Here is a 16,227-nt window from a genome sequence, read left to right as displayed (position 1 = left end):
CTACAGTCCTAACTGGGTTTTAGAGTTTCAGCAGCTGAACTCCAAGCACTGTTATTTACTCCATGGAGTTAGAAAGAAATGGACCTTACTGAACAATGCCTGGATCAGGGATGAGTGAGGTGGAGACATCCAGAAAGTCCTTCGGCCGGTACCATCTCTGGGGCATGTCTACTAAGATGCCCACCATTGCCCTTCCCCAAGGGCTTTCTTCTGCACCAACACAAACCAGGTTCCAGGGAGATGGAACCCCAGCAGGTGGGCCCAGAGAAATTGTTCAAAGTTAAATAACATTTGTAGGCATCCGCTTTCAAGTGAATGAACCTTTGCAATTCTTATTTGCCAGCTTGCAGTTCCCCGAATGATTTCTTTTCACAAGCTGGGGATAGGACCTAGGAATTCCATCACAGCTGACAGACGGAAAGTAAATTTGGCTCCAGGCCTGACTTGGGAGTCGGCTTGGAAAGCCTTGACAGCCAATAAGCCACTGCTTGGACGTACAGGGCTCCTGGGCCCTCCTGTCTCCACCCCACCAGCCCCACCCCCAACCACCGCACAAATTCCATTCACAGAAGGCATTTGCACTGGTTTCAGATGTACATTGTAAAGGAAGTAGGTGTAGACAGGCAGAGTGGGAAAGACTGTTGCCTCAAACACCTAGGCTCAGGTATCCGCACTTTTCCCGGCACCAACTTTGTGACCAGGGGCCAAGGAAGTGAGAGTTCCGTGTGGAAAGGAGGGAGGACCTTGAGAAGCATAGCTCCAAGGCTTCCGACCTCCACCATCAAGACGAAAGGCTGAGGGGTGGAGAAGTCCCCACTGCCTTCTCACAAGGGCTTCTCTCGCCTAATATGCTGATGCCTGCTTTTCCCAGCTCGAGAACACCATCAGACGTGAAACTAAAGGCAGGGAACTAAATCACCACCATATTCCCGTCATACTTATAACTGACCTAGAGAAGGACTGACCTCATGAGCCAACATGAACCAGCCCAGGAACAAGGCTGAGCAAAAGAGCGTGTCCATCGATGGTGGCGGTGGTGATGATTTAGTGGCTAAGTCGTGTCCAAATCTTGAGACCCCATGGACTTCAGCCCACCAGGCTCCTCTCTCCGTGGGATTCTCCAGGCAAGAATACTGGAGTGGGTTGCCATTTCCGTCTCCAGGGGATCTTGCCAACCCATGAATCGAACCCAGGTCTCCTGCACGGCATGCAGATTCTTTACAGACTGAGCTATGAGGGATGCCCATCGATGACACCTCTGATATTACATCATCCAGCTGCGGCTCGGAACCCCCAGAGCTTAGAGCCAGGCCCTGAAGTTGCCACCGTCTGGACAAAGCCTGGCCAGATCCCTTCCCACGGGGGCAGGAGCTGATACACAGGAGGGGAGGGCCAGAGAGCGAGCTGGGCCTTGTTAGAAACTTAGGGCCGATTGGAAGTTTCAAGCTCAGCTCAGAACTTCATGGTGAAGGAGAAATGCATTACTAAAAAGGCAGCTGGGTTAGCAGAGAAATTGACCAGAGAAAGGTCAGGTTAAGGAGGGACCACAGAAAAATCCCTCTGATGGGGGGTGGAGGAGCGGATAAAAAGATTATCAGAGGATACTGGAGGAGCAGCAGTTCTTTCATTCATCAGAAAGAACAAGAAACCTCTGTCCAGCAAGCTCCTTTCCACATTGGACATCTGGTCACCTTACCTCGCGCAAAGTTTCAACATCTGCAGCCTGGACCCCAGCTCTGTCAAACATGATCTTTCTTCTCTACTTACAGCCCAGAAATATTAAACTTAATAAATAAAATGCCCGACTTTAACTTCTAGCTCAAACATTAAAGAAGTTTTCTTTCCCTGACATATTGTCAAAAACCCTTCAAGTTTAAACTTCAGAACAAGGACAGCAGGAGGAGGTGTCAGCAGATACAAGGGATTGCAGTAGTAACGTTCCAGGCTGTGACGTGAACATTCCAGGCTCTTCCCTGTGATCCAACCACCCAACAAAGGTAGGATCCAGTACACGCTAGACTGTCCAAAATGAGTATTTGATCTTGGCATCTGGACGCTTTTCAGAAAAAGAAATGGTTAGGAAAAAATAAAACAAATCATCAAAACTAATAGTCTAATACATTTTTCCCACTTAGGGCAATGTCTTCACAGAATTCTATATGTAACACTACATCTTGCTTTAATTACGATCAACTCCAGTTCTCAGATCCAATACAAATCAACAATGCTTCTAAAAGGAGGTCTTAAAACAAGAGAAAAATGGCATCATTTTCTTATTCCTTGTGTTTCCAAACTAAGTCTCTGTCCTGGCAAGATGGAAATTTCTCTCATCATGTAACCCGTCAATCTCTTTAATTGAATGCTTAACTAGTTACCCTTAAAATATGGAGAACATTAGCTCATTGCAAATGAAAGAAAACAACCACCAAAAGTACCCACCTAAACAGTACTTTATTGACCAATTAAAGCCACCAAAAGTGACATCAAAATATAAATGTCACCCACTCCTTTGCCACCTAATAAGCAGAAGGAAATATTAATGCAATCTCATAAAGAACTCCTTACTACTCACCAAGGGTGAGTAATAATTTAGGGTTGGTAACAGAAAAACATGGTCATTTTATAAATTTTACTCTTAATTTGTGTGTAGGTTAGGCTGCCAGTTTGGGAGGAGGCAAACTCAGAATGAGCGAGTCAGAAATTACACTGGTAAGAGGTCAATATTTAAAACTCTTGTCAATCTCAATTTCTGCATATGACCACTACAAGGTCTGAAGAAATTAGACGTTCTTTGCAAACACCTGCCTGAACCATCCCAGGACTGGAGAGCAATACTTCACCACTAATATAAAGAGGCATATGAGCTCTGAAAGCCCCCATCTCCTGCCCAGTGTATCTGGAGCCAGGACCGTCTTTGCCAAAGTAAACACTCCCACGGAAAGTCACCATGTGGAAACCAACTGGTGTGGGGAGGGTAAGGTGCCCAAGAGAGAGCCAAGCCAGCCCGAGGCAGGAGGCAGAGAGGATTCTCAGGCACTAAACAGATGGAAGTTGCCATAAACAAGAGGAAAGAGCTAAAGACACTCCCATCCAGGGACAATAGTCGAAGAGCAAGGAAATTACAGGCAATTCATATGTACCTCTGCCCATAACTGAATCTCAGCTTGTGCTTTAACTGCAGAATATGTCAAAGCAGAAGGGAAAGAGCCAGAAATAATTCTAATGACTCTTCTAATGGGGAAAAAGGGCCCTCTCCAGTTTAACTGTTTGGGCTCTGAGCATTCAAAAACCTGCATCCTACCACCAGCTCTGGCTGTTAGAAATAACCTCACCAGCAGAAGCAGATGCTCTGCTAGGTGAACAAGGATACAGAAGCAGGTACCACGCACTTTGCCCCATCCCAGGAAAGCAGTGTTCTATGGTGAGCAGAGCCACACTCTGGAGTTCCAGATCCTGCAGCTCTAATGAGACCAGGAGATGGTGTGTGTTCCAAGATTCTCCACCCCCCACCGCCACCCAGAGCAATGCCCATGTACCAATAAAACTAGCAGAGGAGGATTTCCCTGGTGGCACTGTGGAAAGGAATCTACCTGCCAATGCAGGGGACACGGGTTGGATCTCCAGTCCCGGAGGATTCCACATGTTATGAAGCAGCTAAGCCTGTGAGCCCCAACTACTGAACCCATGCTTTAGGGCCCATGAGTCACAGCTACTGAAGCCCTTTTCATACTGTTCATGGGGTTCTCAAGGCAAGAATACTGAAGCGGTTTGCCACTTCCGTGGATCACGTTTTGTCAGAACTCTCCACCATGACCCATCTGTCTTGGGTGGCCCTACCCGGCATGGCTCATAGTTTCATTGAGTCAGACAAGCCTGTGGTCCATCTGATTAGTTTGATTAGTTTCCTGTGATTGTGGCCAATACTTTGGCCACCTGACGTGAAGAACGACTCACTGGAAAAGACCCTGATGCTGGGAAAGATTGAAGGCAGGAGGAGAAGGGGACGACAGAGGATGAGATGGTTGGATGGCATCACTGACTTAATGGGCATGGGTTTGAGTAAGCTCCAGGAGTTGGTGATGGACAGGGCAACCTGGCGTGCCGCAGTCCATGGGGTCGCAAAGAGTTGGACGCGACTGAGTGACTGAACTGAACTGAAGTCCACGTGCCCAGAGCCTGTGCACCCCAACAAGAGAAGTCACCTCAATGAAAAGCCTGTGTACTACAATGAAAACCCAGTACAGCCAAAAATAATAATAATAAATAACACCAAAAACATTTTTAAAACTGGCAAAAGAGAAGTATCCTCAATAGACAACTGGAAACTGGTGTGCAGCAAACACCGAGTAGCCCAGGGGTCAGATGAGTTTAATTGATTTGACTTGGTTCCGGGTCTCATCTGGAAACAACCTGGGTTTGCTTGTTTTCAGGACAGAGATCACAGCTCTGATATACTTCCCAGGAAGTGCCTGGGGATCAAAGAGATGCTGCTCACCCAGCATCCGGTAGCATCAGCACTGGGCTTTGTGAAAATCCTGGAAACACAGACACAATTCCCAGGAAACACACCAGGATTTGTTTAGGCCATGGGTGGTTCAAAGAACTCTTTAGAGAGTATGCCCCAGAGCTCTTTTCTCTTTTAAGTGGATAAAATGTTTTGATACATTGTAACCACTCAGAACATTATAAATTATTGTCACTATCTTGTGTACCTCTTGCATTTTGAGGTTTTGGATTTCTTCGGCGCTAAGTGTTCTTGCCTGGAGAATCCCAGGGGCGGGGGAGGCTGGTGGGCTGCCATCTATGAGGTCGCACAGAGTCGGACACGACTGAAGTGACTTAGCAGCAGCAAGTTGGAACTACACAACTTCACTGAGGCATAGATTACATACCATTTGTGTACAATTCGATGACTTTTAATAAATGCACATGTTGTGTGCCTGTCCCCATTATCCAGTTTTAGAACATTTCCATCTCCCTGAAAAACCCCAGCTGCCCATTAGCAGTTTCTTCCAATCCCCAGCCCCAATCCCAGATAACTTCAGATCTGCTTTTTGTCTTCACAGGTTTACCTGTTCTAGACATTTCACATAAAAGGAATCACGACACGCAGTCTTTGGGGACTGACTTCTTTCACAAAGCATAATCTTTTAAAGTTCACACTCAGTGCGGCCCATATCAAGCATTCATTCATTTGATTGCCGAATAGTAGCCCATTGTATGGCTGGACCACACTCTGTTTATCCACTCATCTGTTTCAGCTTATTAAATCTATAAATCCAACTAAATGACAGAGCTCATGGGCCTCATCTCAGCAATACAAGAAGAAAGGCTTCCACAGTTCTAAACTTTTTCTGGAATTTTGAAAAGTCTCTGTAATGTGTGAAAATGTCATGAGGATACAATACAGTGCCTGGAATTTTTCTGCCTGTGGGTGGCAGAGGCAAGGGCTGCTATTCTCAGTAAATAAACAGCCCTGAATTGCACTTTTTTATGTTTTAATATACATAAACTATTAGAATACACACAAAGTGTTTTATGCTAATTTCCCAGTCCAGCAAGGTCATGGATTCATTGAACAAGCATTTACAACTGGGCAAACAGCCCTGTATAGGAAATATGAAGCTCACTGTACTTGGCTCACAAAGACATCTGTATTTCAAGACGATGTCAATAAATCAGTTTGGGAGTATCCGAAACACTTTTCTCCACCTAAATAGTTTTTAGCTTCCACAGTTGGCCCCCAAAGTTTTAACCCATAGCTTTTATCCAGGACACTGTATTGCAGACTGTACTATTTACATACCACATAAAGGCATTTTCCCATTCCTTCACTCACCACATACCTGAACCCAGGGCAGCCTGTGTGCCAGGCGCTCTTCTAAACACAGATTCACTAGGGGCAGTATTGTCTTGCTCTGAAGCTCCAAGTTGGTTAAAGACTTTAAGCCAATACAGTATGTTGGGTTGGAACAAAAAGCTACAAAGAGAAAAAGAGGCTGAGGAAGAGAGGAAAGAGGGAGGGGATGGTGTCCTAACTAGTATGATGTGAAGATGCCTTTCTGAAGATGGGACACTTGAGTGAAAGCCCTCCGAGAGGCCAGATCTGGAAGCCATGAGCTGTCCAGGCAAGTGGGGGGTGGGGGTGGCGGGGAGCTTTCCGAGCAGAAGGAAGAGAACACGAAGAGGCCAAAGGGCCTGGGGTCAGGAGGAGGAGACAGTGGTGGGACTGAGTCACGTTGGCGGGGCCAGGATCACACAGGGTGCTTGGATGAGCTCAGGCGCTCATCCCCCCAACCAGGAACAGATTCCAGCCCGCTGCAGGGCCCAGGTCCCCTGGCTCTTCCTGCACGTTAGCAGCAGCCACCTGCCAGGATGGTATCCACACCTGGCGGGCAGCCAGTCCGGCTGGCTTGCTTTTCTCATTGCATCAAGACTGTCCCCTCGACCTGTCCTCCAGGCCCAAACTTGGGGCCTGCCTTCACCACCCCTCACCAGATAGCCTGGAAGCCGGCCACCACTGCCAACATTGCTCCAGCCCAGCGGGCGTGTTGTCCCCTGGGGACCTCTCTGCTGCTATCCTAAGTGCCCTGCCCAGTTAAGCAAGCAATCTATCAGAGCCCAGGCTCCTGGTAACTATTCCTCCCAGCTTTCCCAGAACTAAGTCTCCCAAAGTCAAGTTCACAGCTAGCACACACGGAGGAACTGACTTGATGGGTGTCTCAGAAGCAACTTCTCCTGTTCCGACTTGCACGTCAACTGGCACGAACAATAGCTTCATGGCAATGTCCGTTGAACAAAGGGAGGTTAGCATCCCAAGGGATTATTTTTGCTTTATGCCGTACCAGTTACAAACAATGTTCTCAGCTTTACAATCGGTAAAGTTTTACAGCAGATCTAAATCTGGGTCCTGTAATTGCTGAAGGAAATCACAGCAGCCAGTTGTGATGCTAAAGCCCATTTGGCTGCAGCCTGTCCAGCCATAAATGTCCCTGGCCTCCATCCGGGGCGCTTGCTTGGCACCAGGTCCTGGCGAAGTCCTGGCAGCGGGCAGCTGCATCCTTGGTGGCTGACTGAGTTCAGCTCCCTGAGACAGGTCACATCTCCAGTTTTCTTTACAGAAAGGGAAGCTCTTTGTAAGGAATTGTATTGGGGGTCAGTTGGTGAGGAACACATCCGTTCCGGGAAGTTAACAGCCAGGCACTAATCATCCTATGTTTCTGCAGACAATTCACAGGACACAGCTTAGCAGAATTTTTCTTATTGCTTTCTTTTCTTTTCTTTGACTCTGCTTTTTCTTTGCATAGGCGTATCATGTATCATTGCCAAATGTTGGGTGAATTTGAACTGACTGAAAGAGGCTCTTTTTCCTGTGAACAATTTGGCCATGCTCAATCCTGACTGTCACTTGCCTAGAACTTATTTAATTTCACATTTCAGCAAATACAGTATTATTTTCTCCAGGAGAATTGCCTTCTGATAGCATCCATCTCCTGGTTATTTATCATACATATCTGTAATTGAATTACCTATTGCAGTAATGTGATCTACTCGCAAATGGACATAAAAATGCAACATAAAATAAAATTGTTCCAATATGTACCTCCTCATTATTCTATATGAACCCTAGGGTAGCCGATTTCCCAGAGAGATGGTGACAAGTAAAGAATGACAGATGGGAAGATAAAGATTAGTGAGTTCATGGCCTTCCAGAAAGCAAAGAAATTATCCTCTAAAAATTTACTCTTTTAAAAATTTAGTGTTTTTCAATATTAATCAGGAAACCAATTCGAGTATATGTAGGGGGAAAAAAAAGAGTAAAGAATGGAATGATTTCATTTTTTCCAAATGCAACATTACCACACTAATACATTTTAAAACTTAGGAAAGAGAAGTAAAGTGCTCAACTTCGCTCTTGTCAAACAGCCATTAATCTTGGACAATAAAAGAAGGTAAAGAAAAAGACAACAGCAATTCCTTTGAGAAAATTTTCTGTTTCCTTGAGCCCACCATTGGGCTAATCCTATTTTAAATGTCATACCCCAGGGACCTATAGCTTGGCTTTGAAGTTGCTTCAGAATACTCTGTGAAATTCAGAGCCAAGTTTCCCTAGATCTAGAACCTTTAGATGAAAAAGATTAATTGTGTCAATACCAGTACATAACAATAACTTAATTGTTATACTGGACCCTCTCTTGGATCAAGTTTTCATTTGCTTTGTTCTGTTTGGTATAAATTCTGAATCAAAACAAGTTTGTCTATATATATTCCAGTTTGCTTTAATTTTTCTCCTCTTTTCTTGCTGTTAGAAATTGATTCTGTGTAATCTGGATAACCAGTACCTGATAAATTCATCACAGAAGTCAGTGACATCTTTATCAAGCACACCAAAAGCTGCTTCTTCAAACAGCTTCCCAATGAGCTAGCCACTCCTCACTTGTTAAATTTAATCTTTAAGATGCTACCAATATGTGCAGGAATTAGAAACCTCAGGTTGCCACCTATCTACGACTGATCATTTCTACAAGGCAGCAAACAGAGTGATAAAAACCAGTAATTTTCAACAAAACTTCTGCATCTCAATTTTAAAAGGCTGCCAGGAACATATGTGAAAATGCCTATGTTAACAACAGAACACAAAGACAAGTATAAACAACTTCAAAGTTCTTACTTGTTCTCATCTTAAGACTCAAGAAAAGAGTTGACTTTCTCTGTATAAATGTACAAAGATGCGGGTGGGCAGAAATGGACAAGGGTCCACACACACGCTTTGCACTTGGGTGTAAATGAAATTTGTTAGACACTGTAGCTTACCTTTTAAAAATTATTTCACTCCAAATGTAAAAATGTGTCACCTTGGTGTTATACGCTAAGCAACTTGTCTGTGTAACTATAGCAACAAGTTCAGAAGCATTTTAAAACACAAATATAGTACAATTTTAGAATCAAGAATTATGGAGGATTTATTGCAGGATGTGGAACTTTGCTCAAACACTTGTACACAGAGTACTCCAAAAATGGATTCCTTGACTCTGACATAGTATAAACTAATTAACTTGTTCTGTTTCACAAACTGTAGGATTTGTGATCCAAACCTCTTCTTATGGATTAGATCCTACTCTTAGTTAACTCTGGAGTTGATTACTTGTTTATATAATGGGATTCCTTTAGACCTCTGCTGGACATTTAATGAAGAAGGGGAATTTCCCCTCCCCCACTTTCCGGTATGTGTATCAGAAGGAACGCCTCCATTTCAGTGACTTTATAATAACAAAAACAGACATTTGGAATCATTAAAAATAATCACCAAGTTAATAAAAACTATGTAATGGTTCGGCTAAGCAGTTCTCTCTAGTATCAGGAGCAAAGGACAGAGTCCCAAGGAGCTGGCATCTCTCATTTCGAGCAATTAGTATATAACACAGAAGAGTCTGGGTTTTAACATTTCTAATGTGAAACAAGATTTCTTGCTGCAAAGCCATGGCTGGGGATTCAGAAGGTCTACAAACTCTAAAACTTAAGCAAAAGTTTATGGGAATATGCACCTATTTATCATGCACTGGCCAACATCTTCTAACAGCCACTACACTACACATTTCCATGTTTCATCCTATCCAGAAATGGAGAAGAATCATTTTAAAAGGAGACCGGCAGTGAAAAGCACAGGTTTATTTTTATCAAGTTTTGAACATCCCCAAAACTTCTTTTGGACAAAAACAAGCTTTACCACCCAGGAGACCAAAGGCTTTGCTCGCAGCAGGAATCTCACAGCTGCTTGACATTAAAACAACCGATTCAGTTAGTGCAATTTGTAAAAGACATAAAATGATTAGTATCATCCATCTTCTCCCTGTTAAGCAAAGTATGTAAAAGCATGTAAAAGCGGGTACCAGCTCATCACCCCAAGGGTTCCATGAGTATGTAGAGAATTAGCATGACCAGTGTAGCACCATGGATGAGCTGCTATATCATGGCAAAGTTTCCGCAAGAAAGAAACTTAAGGAAAAAGAAATCTGTTTCAAGTGGCCCAAGCAGTTGCACTTCAGACCGCTATTTTCATTTAAGACAAACAAGGAAAAAAATCTTTGGGTGTACAAAATCTCTGTTTCCTCCGGGGTAAACACAGACATAGAGGAAAAGTTATTTAAATGGTACACAAGTTAAGCTATTATCTGCTTGAACTGAAAGTGTGAACTGGTCACTCAAAATAGTGCAGGATAAACTCTGCCCTCTCTTCAATAATGGAAGTGGCATTAACCAGCAATTAATTTAGCAATCCTAATTAGGTGTTAAAATCTTCCCTGGTAAAGTCTGATTTTGTCTTTCTGGGTCTCCTTAGGAAAGACTAATTCTGTAATTAATAACATATCTGTTGATTGCAAACTTGGCCATCAGGGCTCTTCCGGATAAGCTGATTGTGACATACAATTGCTTTTCTTAAAAACAAGATTCAACATAAACCTTAATAAAAAAAAAAAAAATGATGTAACAATCATTTGTAACTCCTGGCGTTTTCACTAATCTGCTCCTGGAGGAGAACTTCATGTCAATACTGAACATAACTCACATTCTCTTCACCCGATTTCCATTTCTTTCTGGGTAAATACAAAGGTCGGGGGGAGGAAGGCAGACGCACAAACAGGAAGAGTTTACAAGGATGCGTTTAACTCTGGAAGGAGTCTTTCTATTTAAAGGACCTGAGTCTGTTGACCACCTTTCCTATCCCTTCTAACAAGGCTGACAGCTCCCTCCCTGGTCGACAGATCACCTACCCCGCCACCCTCCGCCTCTAGGAAATGATGGCAAGATCCGCCAGGTCCTGTGCTTTGCTCACCGGGACCCCCACCCACTCACCGGGCACAGAGGAAGCCTTCCTAGCCAGCCAGCATCCTCAGGCCCTCTTCCAGCGCTCGCTCTCGGCGCCCCCTACCGGGAGTCCCCAGGACGCCGCAAGTGCAGGAAAAGTTCAACCCCAACTCTAAACAGCCAGCCGCATCCAGGTACAAAGCGAGGGGAGGGCAAGGAGGTGAACGAGCTTCCCGCCAAAGCCCGGGGAGCCGGGATCTGACCACGCTAGGCCTGGCACCGGGCGCCACGGCGGCGAGCGATCCCGGGAGACCCCTCTTCGGCCGCGGGTCCCCCGCGCATCCTCCTTTCGGCGCCCGGATCCGCCTCTCAAGCCCAAAATCCTGAGCCAGGAGGGGATGCGAAGTGGTGGGGCGGCGGGAGAGATGCCCACGGAATGGGACTGGCCTGGTTGCAGCCAGCCTATCGGGCCGGCGACTCCCAGGGCGTCTACACCTCCCCGGCCGCGGCGATCTGGGCGGCCGCCAGCCTCGGTCTCCCTCCCTGCTTATCAACAGCGCTCAGAGGAGTTAAGCCCGGGTCCCACCGCCTCCTGGTTTCTCGCGGGCGCCGCAGAGCCCAGGTCACTCGACCAGAAAACCTTGCCCCAGGCAGGCACTGCGAAGTGACGGCCTCCGGGACCCTGCCCCCAGCTCCTTACGGCGCGAGCCCGGACACGCGCCGGGTGCGTGCAGCGACCTCCGCTGCGCACCTTAAGGAGGTGTTTGGAAGGGTGCCTTCTCTCCCCCCGCCCGGGGGCCCACCGGGTAGCTACCCCTCTTTCCCTCTGCACGCTCAGACCTCGGCAAAGGCGGAGACTCAAACTTTCAGCCAGCGAACCTGCTCAACAGTGGGTGCCCCCCCTCGCATTGGGTAGTCCGATCCAGCAAGTGCAACCCCCGGACTGTATCCCACGAGCCTGCAGAGAGACCTTCCCGAGATCCACACGACCCACGCGCCGACAACTGCCGCCCCCGAGTCCTGGCCCTCAACGCGGCTGGCTCGCGGCTGCAGCTACGACCACGCAGGGACCGGGCGGGGTGCGGGGTGGAGTGGGGGGGTCGCTCACCAGGTGCAAGGCGCGTTCCCCGTGCCAGTCATCCGGCGCCCTGGGGGTCAAGAGCGGCTGCGAGGGTCTTCTTCAGCGCCCGCGAGGGAAGTCCATGCAGCAGCCGCTGCCGCCCCCCACCACTTCCCTAGAGTTACCCCCAACTCGCTGAGCTCCGGGCTGGAGCGGGGGTGCGCCGGCTCGAGCCCAAGGCGCACCGTCCCCGGGCTCACGGCCGGACCTGAGGTGAGCAGGTTCGCGCCCAGCGGGGACGACTGACGAGGAGGCGAAGTTGGGTGCTCCAGCCAGCTCCGCAGGGAAGTCGCCGGGTGAAGTGGGGAGAGGGGAGCCCCTGGGATGAGCCACAAGGACCGGGGCGTCCCCCCGCCGAAGGAGGTGTAGGGTGGTGGGGGCCGCCGCTGGGCTCGGGGCCGCGGACGGCAGGGTGCTGCGGAGCCCACCCGCAGCGGGAGCAAAGCGCGCGGGAGGCAGCGCAAGGAGAGCAGCCGCCGCCGGCGCTGCCTTCCCGGCGAGTAGAGCAGCGCGGGGAGCCGGGGTGGGGAGCGCGGGGCCGGTTCGCCCCGCCCCCGGCCAGCCCCTAACCCCGCCCCTGCCCTGTTAGCCCCGCCCTTTCCCCCGCCCACCTCCGCCCCGCCTCCTGCCCCTCCCGGCGCGGGTGAAACCCGAGCGCCCCACCCCGCGCCTGACCTCCCGGGCCCCTCCCCCGACACCGCCCCTTCCCGGGACTGGACCCCCTCCTCTGCTCGCAGGGCGACCCCTGGACTCCCGGGAGGCCCCCCACTCCTGCCCGGCCAGGGCGAGCGCGCCCGAGCGTTGACTTTCAGGGAGCCCCCCTCCCCCGCCTCGCAACTTTCGGTCGCTCCCCCGCCCCCTGTCCCCTGTCCCGCCGCTCCGACGTGGCTGCTGGGGGTTGGGGTTGGGTGGGGGGGTATAAAGGGCCGCAGGCGGCGCGGGCCGAGCCCCGGGACGTGGCGCGTCCACTCCAGCGACCTCAGTTCCAGGTACGTGCGCGGCCCCCACTCCCTGGCTAATCCGGCCGGGGGATGGGGGGTGGGGGTGGGTAGGGGCCGCGGGGATCCTCTGGACTCCGAGTGTGTGATTTTGTTCTTCTCGTGTGCTCAGCGCTGGAAACTTCGCCAAAGACCGAGGAAAGTTGCTGCGGGTTCTTGGAGGAGCGTGTGGAGGGGGTCGGGGGCGGTGGTGCGCCTTCCGGCTAGATGGGGTCAATTTTTGCAGCGTTGAATTAGAGAAGCGGACAAATCCGGCGAACCAGGGAGGCAGGTCAGGGGATCCCCGAGTGGCCGGGCTGCGTGTTAAGAGAGGATAATGTCCCAGATGGACAGTCTTCTCGTCCAGTTATGGGGCAAATGTTACTTGTTGCACTTCGAACGGTTCTTTCGCCTTTATTGAGCAAGTACTCAAGTGAAAAAGATTCGTAGTTGAAAAGCAGAATACCTTTCAAGACTCTGGAATTTGTTGGGGGGTAAAAAAAAAAAAGGGTGTTGGTACTTGGTTGCAAAACTTTGGGAGGGAACGCTGAAGGGCTGCGCCTGACCTTTCTGGATGGGGGTGGGGGACAGCCTCTCTGGGCCCTTTTCTCTCCAACTGGGCTTCAGAGCGTGGCTTTCAAGCTTCCCTGGGGTGAGAAAATTCATGAATGCCCCACCGTGGCCCTTGTACTGCAGTGACAACAGCCAGGTGGCCCCATGGGCTGCCAACTGTGCCCCTGCGTTCATCTATAAAGACAAAGAGCCTGTGGCTGGCTGGAAGTGTCACGGCTCCCGCAGTAGTCACACAGATCTAGGAGAAAGACAACAGAAAAACAAACTGACATTGATTTATCTTTATTTTCTGGAAAAAAATTTTTTAAATAAAAGAATTAAATGAAAGCAATCCCGCGGGTTTCCGTGGAAGCCCAGCCCAGCCTCAAATCTCCAGTCTCTCTGTAGGGTCGGTGATGGAGCGGTTGGAGATACAACTCAGGGCCTCACTCGGATTTCCTTAAGATGTCCGGAGGAAATATCAGTAGCTGAGCGGGCGTCTGAGATGCTTTCTTCCCCGGGGTTGTGCCGGGGGCACTCAGCCAGGTGTCTGGCAGCTGCTGGACTCCTGGGGCCTTCAGGAAAAGCTTAACAGGTCTCCTGTGCTGGGCACATGGGGCACCAGCTCCATTCCCGACATTCCGATTCTCCTGCCAACGTGGCAGAGAGACCCAGGAGTGCTTCCTGGGGAGGGCGGAGGCTGGCCAAGGTCAAGCCAGGCTTCTTTGCTCCTGGCCAGAGGGAGGGGGAAGGAGAACCCAGCCTCACCATCCAAGGGTGGCTCTGTGGACCTTGGATCCTCCAGCTGCGGGGACAAAGGGAGACAGAAACTAGAATCCAAAGTGTTTATCTGCTCCTTGTCCTTTGCCCCTCAACACTACAGTTAAAGGCATTAAAAAAAAAAAATCTCAGCATATAGAGGGCTAAGCAGGGAGAAAGAAGTATCACCCAAAGAGGGCCGATAACATTTAATTCGATAAATTATGTACCTTTATGTGTCTGTGGAAGGAGTGAAAGTGTTATCCACTCAGTTGTTTCCGACTCTTTGAGACCCCATGGACTGTAGCCCACCAGGCTCTCCATGGGATTCTCCAGGCAAGAATACTGGGTAGCCATTCCCTTCTTTAGGGGATCTGCCCAATCCAGGAACTGAACCCCGGTCTCCTGCATGGCAGGCAGATTCTTTACTGACTGAGCAACTAGGGAAGCCCGTGTGGGGGCGGGGGAGGGGGGGTCCCGGTGGGGAGGGAGTCAATTTGACAGGTACTTACAGACTACACCAAAGGGTTGTTAAAATATGTATTTTTAGTGATAATGAATTATAAATAAATGAATAATAAAAATGAGGAACGGGAGAAACCAAATAATAATTTCGGATGCACCTTTAAAGCTAAATGGAACTAAACTGAAGTCATAATTTACCTTGCAACCTAGAGAAAGTTCTTGAACTTTTCTGAGCTATAGTCTTGTCAGGAGCTTAAACAAACCTGATGGCACATACATCCTTTGTAAACATTAACAGAAAAAGAAACTGGTACAAGTGAAATATTCATCTGAGGCCCTGCACGGAAGTAGGCTCTCTACAACAAAACTCATTTAAAAGAATCCACAGGTGTGTTCTTTTCCCAAATGCAATTTCTGAATTTGTTTTTTTTTTTCTTTGATAAGTCTTAGCTGAAGCCCATGTGACATTAAGCTGCTTCTCATCACAGTCAAAACTAGAGGGAATCATTTCAAAATGAAAGTGTGTAGTTATCTTCTTTTAAACATAAAATTGGAGCTCTCCCGAAACTGTATTCAGTTCAGTTCAGTTGCTCAGTCGTGTCCGACTCTTTGCGACCCCATGAACCGCAGCACGCCAGGCCTCCCTGTCCATCACCAACTCCCGGAGTTCACTCAAACTCATGTCCATCGAGTCGGTGATGCCATCCAACCCATCTCACCCTCTGTGGTCCCCTTCTCCTCCTGCCCCCAATCCCTCCCAGCATCAGGGTCTTTTCCAATGAGTCAACTCTTCACATGAGGTGGCCAAAGTACTGGAGTTTCAGCTTTAGCATCAGTCCTTCCAATGAACACCCAGGGCTGATCTCCTTCAGAATGGACTGGTTGGATGTCCTTGCAGCCCAAGGGACTCTCAAGAGTCTTCTCCAACACCACAGTTCAAAAGCATCAATTTTTCGGCACTCAGCTTTCTTCACAGTCCAACTCTCACATCCATACATGACCACTGGAAAAACCATAGCCTTGATTAGACAGACCTTTGTTGGCAAAGTAATGTCTCTGCTTTTGAATATGCTGTCTAGGTTGGTCATAACTTTCCTTCCAAGGAGTAAGTGTCTTTTAATTTCATGGCTGCAATCACTATCTGCAGTGATTTTAAACTGTATTAGGTAAGCCATAATATAAAGGAATGAAAAGACCAACCGAACACTTGGTGAAAATGATGAATTCTGGGGCGCTGATTCATGTGATTTGAAAAACGCCATCCATTTCCTGATTCACCTCAGTTTCTGGGTGGAAATGTGAGGAGTCTCTTATATCTTTGAAACAAATAACTGATTTTGTCTTGTCTTTACCTTCCTCCCTTGTGTTTGAATTTCAGCCTCACGGTTAAACTGCCACCTCAGCTGAAAGGAGCCAGGAGAGAGTGGCAGAGAACATCACCCAGAGGAGACTGCCATGCTGCTGTGGGTCATAAGTGACCTTAACAGGAAACCTTGCTGTCTGTGATCCTAACAATGCAATGAGATTGTATCCAGATCATGAAACATC

At 48.4% G+C, this 16,227-nt stretch overlaps 1 protein-coding gene and 1 non-coding gene across 2 annotated transcripts in view; one reads left to right on the top strand and one right to left on the bottom strand.

Annotated features, from left to right (window-relative positions):
• SEMA5A (semaphorin 5A) overlaps window positions 1-12,411 on the bottom strand; it is a 570,854-nt gene extending 558,443 nt beyond the window's left edge. The window contains exon 1 of the mRNA XM_055554473.1: window positions 11,915-12,411. The gene's annotated coding sequence lies outside the window, so the exon portion shown is untranslated. The remainder of the gene's footprint in view (window positions 1-11,914) is intronic.
• Window positions 12,412-15,888: 3,477 nt separating this feature from the next.
• Window positions 15,889-15,958, top strand: LOC129633517 (small nucleolar RNA SNORD123). Its single transcript, XR_008705094.1, has one exon. It is a non-coding gene; the product is annotated as a small nucleolar RNA SNORD123 (small nucleolar RNA).
• The last annotated feature ends 269 nt before the right edge of the window (window positions 15,959-16,227 follow it).

The sequence above is a fragment of the Bubalus kerabau genome, chromosome 18 (assembly GCF_029407905.1).
Source record: "Bubalus kerabau isolate K-KA32 ecotype Philippines breed swamp buffalo chromosome 18, PCC_UOA_SB_1v2, whole genome shotgun sequence".
Classification (NCBI taxonomy): domain Eukaryota; kingdom Metazoa; phylum Chordata; class Mammalia; order Artiodactyla; family Bovidae; genus Bubalus; species Bubalus kerabau.
Note: the sequence above shows the minus strand (reverse complement) of the source record. Positions and strands in the feature narration are given on the sequence as shown.